The sequence below is a fragment of the Benincasa hispida genome, chromosome 4 (assembly GCF_027475165.1).
Source record: "Benincasa hispida cultivar pf3 chromosome 4, pf3_genome.v1.1, whole genome shotgun sequence".
NCBI lineage: Eukaryota > Viridiplantae > Streptophyta > Magnoliopsida > Cucurbitales > Cucurbitaceae > Benincasa > Benincasa hispida.
The window spans coordinates 13,708,893-13,719,496 of record NC_143481.1 but is presented as its reverse complement, the minus strand read 5'-3'; the positions used below and the strand labels follow the sequence as shown (position 1 = coordinate 13,719,496).

General features: G+C 36.0%; 1 pseudogene; it reads right to left on the bottom strand.

The window, feature by feature from the left end:
• Positions 1–1,084: 1,084 nt before the first annotated feature.
• Positions 1,085–1,822, bottom strand: LOC150036501 (secreted RxLR effector protein 161 pseudogene; annotated as a pseudogene).
• Positions 1,823–10,604: the final 8,782 nt, after the last annotated feature.

The following is a 10,604-nucleotide window of genomic DNA, read 5'->3' as shown; positions in this document are numbered from 1 at the left end:
TAACTCACAGGTCAATCCACTATAGTCCCGTAGTTGCACTCCCCTCACTATATATATATTTGTATCCATATGATATAACCATGATTAGTAAACTAATCCTTCACAGGTTGTTCGTAATCTCGGCTGGTTCATAAAAATCGTTTTACCCCCGAGACTACATCTTATTCCTTAAGTTCCACTGATCCTCCAATGAACAATTGGTTTAAGGTCCAACCTATAAACCGAACAACTCTCGGGCCAAGGAGAGGGTGGGGCCCCTTGTTCAAGACCTAGATTCAGTACTAAAGGGCACAACTTATCTACTATCCCTATAATGGGTAGGAGTGAATTCCGTCTTGCACTTTATGTTCCCAGCTATCCACCCGATCTTACCCCTGAAATGGAAGGCTTATTGAGCCAGCGATAATGAGCTGCCCTCACCTATGTAGATCTAACGATAATTCCGAGTGAACAGGAGTTCATAGTCAGCTCAGGATTAAGATTAAGTTACATAGGTCATCAATTAACGACATAGTCAGTTTTATACATTAAACGGCATTTAAACATAAAAAGTGATTATTTCATGGTTCAGTCTTATGTAAACTCTTTACATAGGATGCCCCCATTTTCATGTCTCCACATGAACGGTTTAAGATTGCATCATTTGTACTAACTACAAAATGGGCCGCATCCACAGTGTCCCCATAATAAGGCGTCCAATTTTATTCATATACTATAGACCATTTTGGCCATATATTTGAACTTGATCCACATTTATGTCACTACATAAAGTTCAAACTTAAACTTAATAGCCTCGAATCCTTAGTTTATTGGATTCATGAATATAGAATTTAAATTTACTAAAGATTTTCAATAACAACTTTATTGAACAAGAATATGATATTACAAACTAAGAGTTTTAGGACATAAAATCCAACAAACTCCCACTTGGACTAAAACTCTTAGTAGGATCAAATGATGCTAAATTTAACTGTGAGAAATTAATATTACATATGAGTACAATAAACTAGGGCATCCACACCCAACATAATTTCCCACTTCTCCTAGTTTAGAAACACCGTAGACCTAAACTATGTAGGTGACCCTAAAAAACTTTAGCCGTGAGGGTTTTTGTAAAAGGATCAGCAGTGTTATGCTCAGAAGGTATCTGGGTCACTATAACGTCACCACGGTGTACGATTTCCCAGATAAGGTGGTAGTTGCGTTCGATGTGCTTTCCCCATTTATGGCTTAAAGGTTCTTTTGAATTTGCAATAGCACTACTGTTGTCACAATACAAGGTGATGGGTAAATGCATATTTGGAACAACTTCCAAATCTGTCAAGAATTTTCTCAGCCATACTGCTTCTTTTGCTGCTTCGCAAGCAGCTACGTATTCAGCTTCCATTGTGGAGTCAGCTATACAGGTCTGTTTTACACCTCTCCACACCACTGCTCCTTCGTTAAGAGTGAACACTGATCCAGATGTAGACTTTCTAGCATCTTTATCAGTTTGGAAATCAGAGTCAGTGTATCCAGTAAGGATCAGATCCTTAGCACTATACACGAGCATGTAGTCCCTAGTTCTCCTAAGATACTTTAAGATGTTCTTAACGGCAGTCCAATGATCATGTCCAGGATTAGACTGGTATATACTGACGATCCCTATTGAGTAGCATATGTCAGGTCTAATACATAACATTGCATACATTAGGCTTCCAACTGCGGAGGCATGTGGAATATTTCTCATATCCTCAACTTCTTGAGGAATCTTAGGACATTGTTCTTTTGACAGATGAATTCCATGTCTGAAAGGCAACAGACCCTTTTTGGAATTATGCATTTTATATCTAGACAACATTTTGTCTATATAAGATGCTTGAGACATGGCTAGTGTCCTATTCTTGCGATTCTGAACAATTTGGATCCCAAAAATATACTGCGCATTTCCTAAATATTTCATTTGGAATTGTGTATCTAGCCATTGCTTGACATCAGTAAGATATCCTATATCATTCCCAAATATTAGAATATCGTCAACATATAAAACTAAGAACGTTATAGTAGAATTGACGACCTTCTTGTAAACACAAGGCTCGTCAACATTCTGTTCAAAACCATAAGATTTGATCGCAGTATCAAACCTTATATTCCAGGATCTATAAGCTTATTTCAACCAATAAATGGATTTTTTAAGCTTACAAATATTTTGTTCTTGACCCTGTGCAATAAACCCCTTTGGTTGAGCCATATAGATACTCTCTTCAAGATCGCCATTTAGAAAAGTTGTCTTGACATTCATTTGCCAAATTTCATAGTCATAAAAGGTGGCAACGGATAAGAGTATTCTTATCGACTTTAACATGGCAACGGGAGAGAAAGTTTTTTCATAGTCCACTCACTTTCTCTGGGTATAAACTTTTGCCACAAATCGAGCCTTAAAAGTCTGTACTTTACCGGTTTGGTCTCGTTTTCTCTTGTAGATCCACTTACAACCAATTGGTTTCACATCACTTGGTTTATCTACAAGTTTTCAGACAAAATTGAAATACATGGACTCCATTTCGAGGTCCATGGCTTTGACCCACTGATCACGGTCCACATATTTCATCGCCTGTTTATAGGTCGATGGATCCTCTATGCCGTCATCAGGTATGACGACTTGTATTTTTGTTAAACCCAAGTAACGTTCAGGTTGATGAACAACCTTCCCACTATGTCAAGGTATTCTCAACTATTGAGAAGGATGTGACTAATCAGATGTACTAGTTTTATCTACTACTCTAGTAGATGAACTGGCTCTATTTGTAACGTCTTTTGTAATTTATTTCAACACTATTTTACTGCGTGGTTGATGATTTCTAATGTGGTCTTCCTCTAGAAATGTGGCATTTGTTGATACAAATACTTTATTTTCACAATCTTTTTCTCAAATAATTAATTCTTTGGAGCATTTTTCAATTTAAAGCAATTTGGTCTTCTTATATGATCTTTAACTCCACAAAAATGACAAGTAGGCACGAAATTTGATTTTCCATGCATATTTATAGTATTTCCATGTTTATACACAAATTTAATTATATGCATACATAAATTTTTCATGAAAATGTTTAGGCACAAAATTTAATTTTTCATGCATAGATCTAGCTTTTTTATGCTTAAACATAAAATTCACATTATGAGCATATTTTAATCTAATAGGGTTTTGTTTATGCACAAATTTTTATTTAACAGGATTAGTGTTCGTGATTCGTGATGTGTGCTAGGAGTGTATTATAAATGAAGATGGAAGACAAGATTGATGTGAATGAAGATGAATGATGAATTTCTTCTCTAAGTGAGAAGATTGGATGGTGCGTATGTGAGATGCGTTACACTCTCTATGATTGTACAAGTTTTTCCTGAGTCAGATCCAAGTATAAATCTAATTCAAGTTCCTGGTAAGTCCAGAGTCGAACATAGGGATTTAGGCTAGACTAATGCAGACCTTGCGTTGCAGCAGATGTAGAAAGGTTCTAAATAAATGGAGTTCTATCTACACTAATTTACTGCATGCGTACAAGAAAACACAAGAGTTCCAGTGAAACACAGGGTTCAACAAAAAAAAAATGGTGTTTAGGTGATAAGGGTATGCATTGATCCAAGTAAGATAAACACGTGTAAGAGTGGGTAAAGATGAAGATGAGAGATGCTTGTTTACAATCCAAATGTACGTAAATGCGTTAGGTATCTGTTTATCTAATTATTCAACATTTCTCAATGTGAATGCCATATGTTCCTATTTCTAAAGTGCATGTGTTGGTTACAAAAAGAAGTGAAACACAAGTATTTTTATCTCTAAAGCTATTGTGCATTCTGACTCAATGCGTTTCTAGCTATCCTATTCTTTCGAATGGTCTTTGCTGAGATAACTTCAACCAGATGATCAAAATGATTAAAGCTTTTAGAAATAAAGCATGCACAAAGTCACAAATGCATCTAACACAATAAAATGTAAGCAGAGGAAAAAGTGATGGATCAAATGCACGATTTTATAAAGAATTAAATTGTCTTTACAATGGTAACACTTAATCACCTGAGATAATAAATAGCAATGAAGTGAAAAGAAAAGAGTCAAGCCGCAGAGTTCAATCTTTTGTCCTCTTTGGCTTGATCTTAATGTGTGTACAATCAACTTGTTAAAGAAATGAAGAAAAATTCTCTCATGAGCTTGATCTTTTACAATTCTCCTTGATCAACAATGACAATAGTTCTTTTTGTAACGACTCGAGTTTAGGAGGGGTACATGAATGAACCGATATCACATCTGAATGAGAGGGATCCTGAGGACATGAAAGTATGGTTAAGAAAGGCTTAGAAGAATTGAAAGTTACTACCTATACCAATAAGGTGCACCTTTCTTTTCGGTGGCTCAATCATAAGAACTCCAAAGTTAAGCGTGCTTAGCTTAGAGCAATCCTATGTTGGGTCCGAATCCTGGTCCAAATCCTGGGCCTGGGGCGTTACACTTTTCCTCCTGTGTTCTTTTGCAGATTCCTTCAGACGCATGTTTATAAAAAAGAATGTTTTTGTAAAGGCTAGTATTGTTTGAGGAATTCCATGTGTTTTCCTCCCAATTGTTCTAACTTTTGAGAGACAATACCTGTATTTCTAGAAGTTATCACGCCCCCAAATTTTGAACAATGCTCGTCCTCGAGTATTCCAAAAATAATTTCTTATCATCTCCATCATCTTAATGCGCTGGCTTCACCTCTCATTATGTTGACTTATAAGTATTAAGGTGGGCATTTGAAAAAAAAAATACAAGTTTGTTCCTTCTCTAAGAAAAAAAGAATATGTGTTATCTTGAATGCAGCAAGCCTTTTATTAGTGCCTCCTTTTGTTTCCCAAAACATTCTCATCTTTCTAAACCAACAATACGTTAGATACTACTTTTATAAAATATCTTTTAAAAAAGAATGAACTGTTTTTTTAGAACCACCCACGTGTTGATTCAGGTGACCCACCTTCGTTTTGGCTTGACCCCACGGGTGTCATGCGAGCATCCAAATATGGGTGAGTGTCTTTCACAACTAAACTCACATCTGGGCATTTATGCGTTTTAAGATGACAGTTTTTCTTGAGCTAGATAGTGGAGTTGGGATGCATTGGTCTTGGATACTTAACTTCGTTTTAGCTTGCCCCCGCGGGTGTCATGCAAGCATCCAACTACAGCTAAGTACCATTCCCAATCTTAACTCTTGTCAAGTTGAAGTTTTCTTTTGTAAAGTGTCAACAGAGGAGTTTGCTTATTACGTCCAAGATTTTTTTCTTTTCTTTTTTTTTCTTTTTTTATGGAAACGCAACGCATCAACTTAGACCTCCCTCACCCCCAAATTTTGGAGATCGGCAAGGTCCTCATTGCTGAAAGAGAATTATAAAAAAAATGTTTTGAGATTTTCAAAAGGAGGTTTGAGTCGAGGCTTGCATGCATTAGAGATAAAACAAATTGAATTATCTTAATAAAATAATTCAATCCCCATTTGCAGGCCAAATTAAATCGCGATTAATTTCAAACTAATTAAATTGAATTTAACTTAGCCAAAAACTTAAATTTCGAATTTCAATTTATCCAAAAGTTTGAAATAAAATAATGCTCAATTACACAATAAATCAGGGTGTTGCAAAACACAACGACAACATACAAGAAAAGATGTATCCTATCATTTTCCTTCCAATATTTGTGAAATTTTACTTCCATTCTTCTCGCCATGGCAGACAACAAGGGATTATCACATATTGCATAATCTTGATTTTGTTGTTGATTCTCGCCATGGAAATATAGATTTGTTGTTACAGTCAATAAAGCATAAATTCGTACAGTAACATCATGAAATAATTTAAAGAACTTGATTAAAGCACGTGCATTATCTCAATCTTCACTCATAATAAGACCACTTCCTTTTTTCTTATCGTTTTCCAAAAATTCCAAAGCATATTATGCATCCTCCACTTCTAATCTTTCAAATGTTTTTTGAAAAATTTCAGCAATGTCTAACATAACATACATGAAATTCCATCTAGTAGGAACATCCAAACAAAGTGAATTTTTGCTAACTATTTTCTCATTTTTCACGCAATTTTGAAAAGTAGCTAGTTTAGATGGTGAAGATCTTACGTATTGAATTGCATGCCAACTTTTAACAATTGCATCATTGAGTTCTTTCAAAGCATCCCCCACAATGAGATTAAAAATATAAGCAGAACATCTTACATGCAAATATTCTCCACCTAAAATGGTCTCATTCCAATTTCTTAGTTTTCTTCTCAAATAGGTAATGGCCACATCATTGGAGTTAGCATTATCTACCTTTACATTCAAAACATTATCTATCCCCTAATCCAACAAACATTTCTCAATTTTTTTCCTAACGGTTTCTCCTTCATGATTTGGAATCAAGCAAATGTTTTAAATTATGTTTTGTAGATTTCAATTATCATCCATAAAGTGTGTTGTGAGGACCATATAACTAACATTTTGAATTGAGGTCTATGTGTCTGTTGTCAAACTAACCTTCAAACCTTTCTTCCCAATAAATTCTTTCAACTTTTTTTTTTTTTTTTCCATGTAAAGTTGAAGACAATCTCTTATAACCGTCCATCCCGATAACACAATAAATTTAGATTGCAAAGTAGTAGAATATTCATGAAATCCTTTCAACTCAACCACCCTAAATGGCATCTCTTCAATAATAACAAATTTTGTAAGTGCTAGTCTACATTTCTCGACGCTAAAAGTTGGCAACAAAACTAGAACTTCCTTCTCATTCCTTTTCTGTTTTTTCAAAACAGAGTAGTTTTTGTTTAGCGTCATTTATTCTCCCTGAATATATTTTGCACTTAGTACGAATATGTTTTAACATGTTTGTGGTACCCTGCATAGATAACACCGCAATAATTACACTTTGCTCTAGAGAAATTAGACTTTTGTAACATGTTCCCACACACCTTTGGTCTTATTCATAATACTTGTCTTATTCTTCTTCACTGCTTTTGTTTCAATGGATGGCGAGTTGGGTGGTGACTTCCTTTTGCTGTTTTTCTTTGTGCTTGGACTTATATTTTTAATCACACTCTCCATAGAAAACAACTCTTTAACAAAATAAAAATGACATTAAGGAAATTACTAGATTCTACAACATAACAAAACCTCTCTTTTTTTATGAATTTTTATAATTGTTTTTCTTTGATTACCCTCAACATCCTTGCTTCATGCTTAAAATTAGAGCTATACATTTTTTTTTCTTTTTTGCAAATATTTTCTACCCTTTTAGGAACAAATTTAAACTAAAAATAAAGACAAGAAAGAAGTAGATCACTACTTGTAATTGATACAACAATAGATCTAATTAACTCGATTTTGTTTGACTATCAGTTTGTGGATGGAAGGCTGTGCTGAAATTTAGTTATGTGCCCATTGCTTTCTATAAGCTCTTCTAGAACTTGAAGACAAAATGAGGGTCCTGGTATGAAACAATTGGTACTGGGACTCCATGCAATTGAATGATCTCTTTTAAGTACATTTGAGCTAGTGCTTCTGTAGTATAACTGGTCTTGCAAGGTAGAAAATGGGATGACTTGGTGAGTCGATCCACAATCATCCAAATCACGTTGTGACCTTTAACAGTTATTGGGAGTCCTGAGATGAAATCCATGGAAATATGCTCTCATTTCCACTTTGGAACATCGAGAGGCTAAAGGAGTCCTTGTGGCTATTGCCTTAGAGCTTTCACCTATGCAAAGGCTTGCCCAAAGCTCATCACTCAATCATCAATTGCTTAGACCACCCAACCTACCGATAACAAGGTCACATAGCAATAGAAAGGGCGGGTGTTTGCTGTTACACGTCAAGATGTAGAGAATCAAGATGCAGTTGTTACAGGTACATTACCCATCTTTGAGTATTATGCCTTCACTTTATTTGATTCAGGCAGTCATTTGTTCATCTCCACAACATTGCACAACATGTTACTAAAATCAAAGCCCTTAGGCTACATTCTATCTGTAGCTACTCCAACTGGAGTATCTATGCTATCAAGCTCAACAGTGGAAAACTACGAGTTGTCAATATCCAGACATAAACTAAGGGTGACTTTTATCATCCTATACATAATTGATTTTGACATAATCCTAGGTATGGACTGGTTAACAACAAAATATGAAATCATAGACTGCCATAATAAGGAAGTCATATTTAACTTCCCAACAGGAACCAAATTTAAATTTAAGCGTTCTAATACACAATTAACCCCAAGAATAATTTCAGCCTTAAAGACTAAGCATTTGCTCAACTATGAGGCTTGGGCATATCCAGCAAGCATAGTGGATTTCCGAAACCAAAAGGATGATATTAAGATTGTTCCTGTGATAAGAGAGTTTGAAGATATATTCCCATAAAAGTTTCCAAGTTTACCACCTAGTCGAGAAATAGAATTTTATATAGACTTAATTCCAGGAGTTGAATTAGTATTTAAGGCACCATATAGAATGGCGCCTGCAGAGTTAAAAGAACTCAAAATACAATTACAAGAATTGTTAGACAAGGGATCTATACGGCCTAACGCATCTCTATAGGGAGCATATATCTTATTTGTTAAGAAAAAGGACAGATCAATGCATTTATGTATAAATTGTCAAGAGTTGAATAAGTTAACAATAAAGAATAAGTAACCATTCTCACGCATTGATGACCTATATGACCAATTACAAGGAGCCTTAGTATTCTCCAAAATAGACTTACGATCAGGATATCATCAACTATGAATCAAGAAGTCTAGTATCCCCAATACTGTTTTTTGAACAAGATATGGGCATTATGAGCTTGTTGTGATGACCTTTTGATTAACTAATGCCCCAACAACCTTCATAAATTTGACGAATAGAATTTTTAAGGAATATCTTGATAACTTCGTGATCGTATTCATAGACGATGTCCTGGTTTATTCCAAGTCTAAGGTAAAACATGAAAAACATCTTAAGGACGTCATTTCTATATTGAGAAATAAGAAGTTGTATGCCAAATTCTCCAAGTGCAAGTTTTGGGTACGATAAGTTGCCTATCTAGGGCGTATTGTAAGACAAGAAGGGATCTCAGTGGATTCTGCTAAGATTGAAATCGTTTATTTTTAGTTACGACAGTTTTAAACATCTCTATATGGAGGGATTTTGTTGCTAATAGCCTTAGCACATACAAATTGTTTACATTCAATTAAACACTTTACAGAAATTAAGTTCCGCTTTAACTCGGGAATAACATATACATCATTTAAAATGATAAATTTATTATGTAAAGTCAATTGGAATCCTCCCACTGCAACAGCTGAGACGACGTGTCCGGTGCCTACTCGCATCGTCATCTCTCTAGCCTCAAGCTGCCGCTAGGATCTAATCCCCTGAAAAGAAGATCAAACGTGATTAGTGGCTCCAGAGTCAATAATCCAGGCAGAATCATCATTCTCTACTAAACAAGTTACCAAAACTAGTAAATCATATTTACCTTGTTTTGCCTTGACCTTAGCCTTTTTCTTCTCCTTCAACCAGCGAGGACAGTTCCACTTCCAATGCCTGTCCTGGCTGCAATGGAAATATTTTTCTTTTTCAACCGGCACTGGTCGCCTTTCCTGCTGAGCGACAGGTTGCAGGTTAGCAGGTGTCTTCCCTTTCCCCTTACGACCCTTCTTCTTCTTCCATTTGGAAGTGTTAGAAGTAGAAGGTGCAGATTTTGTTCCCAAGCTCAAACCTCGATGGAACTTCTTCGATGATGAAGCAACATTTGCCTCACCAACCTTATTCTCCTTACTTTTCAGTAAGGATTGGAATGTCTACAACTCGTTGAGGAGAGTTGTAAGGGTATAGTCAACTTTGTTCAGCATAGCATTGCTGACAAAGTGCAGGAGGCTATCTGCCAACGAGTGCATAATGATGTTAACTTGGCTGCCCTCATCGATGCATGACTCATCCATCTCCGCCACATTGAAATGGACCATCATGTTTAGAACTGTTCTCGAACAGATGTACCCTCTTCCATTTTGGAGTTAAAGATGCATTTCAGAGCTTCGTGCTTAAGCTGTCCAGACAGTTGTCTGAACATTCCCCGCAGGGACTACATGATCTCACGCGCCGAGACCATAGGCTCATGATTCTTTTTCAAAACGTTGTTTAGACTGGCCAAGATGTAAGCTTGGGCCTTTTCGTTCGCCTATGTTCATCTCTCATAAGCCCCTCGAACATTTCGAGTGGTGTTATGAGTCAAAATAGGAGAGCACTCCTCCATAAGGATGAACCTCAGGTCATCGATGATCAAAATAGTAGTTATCGTGTATTTTCAACTAGCGTAGTTTTCGCCAGTCAGTTTATTTACGCTTAATAGAGCTAATGTAGCTGTAGTCATTTTACGTTGCTAAAAACCTGAACAAACTTAATAAGTCTATGCAATACCACTTTTAACACATATTTTAGTTTTAGCAAAATAGTTTCCATGTACCCTAAGTGAAAAGACATCTATTTCGCAATGATGTCCCAGCAAGGCAAGACAAAATTCACCGGTGGGGTGATCAAGTGCCCCTTCACTAGGATGAGACATTCTC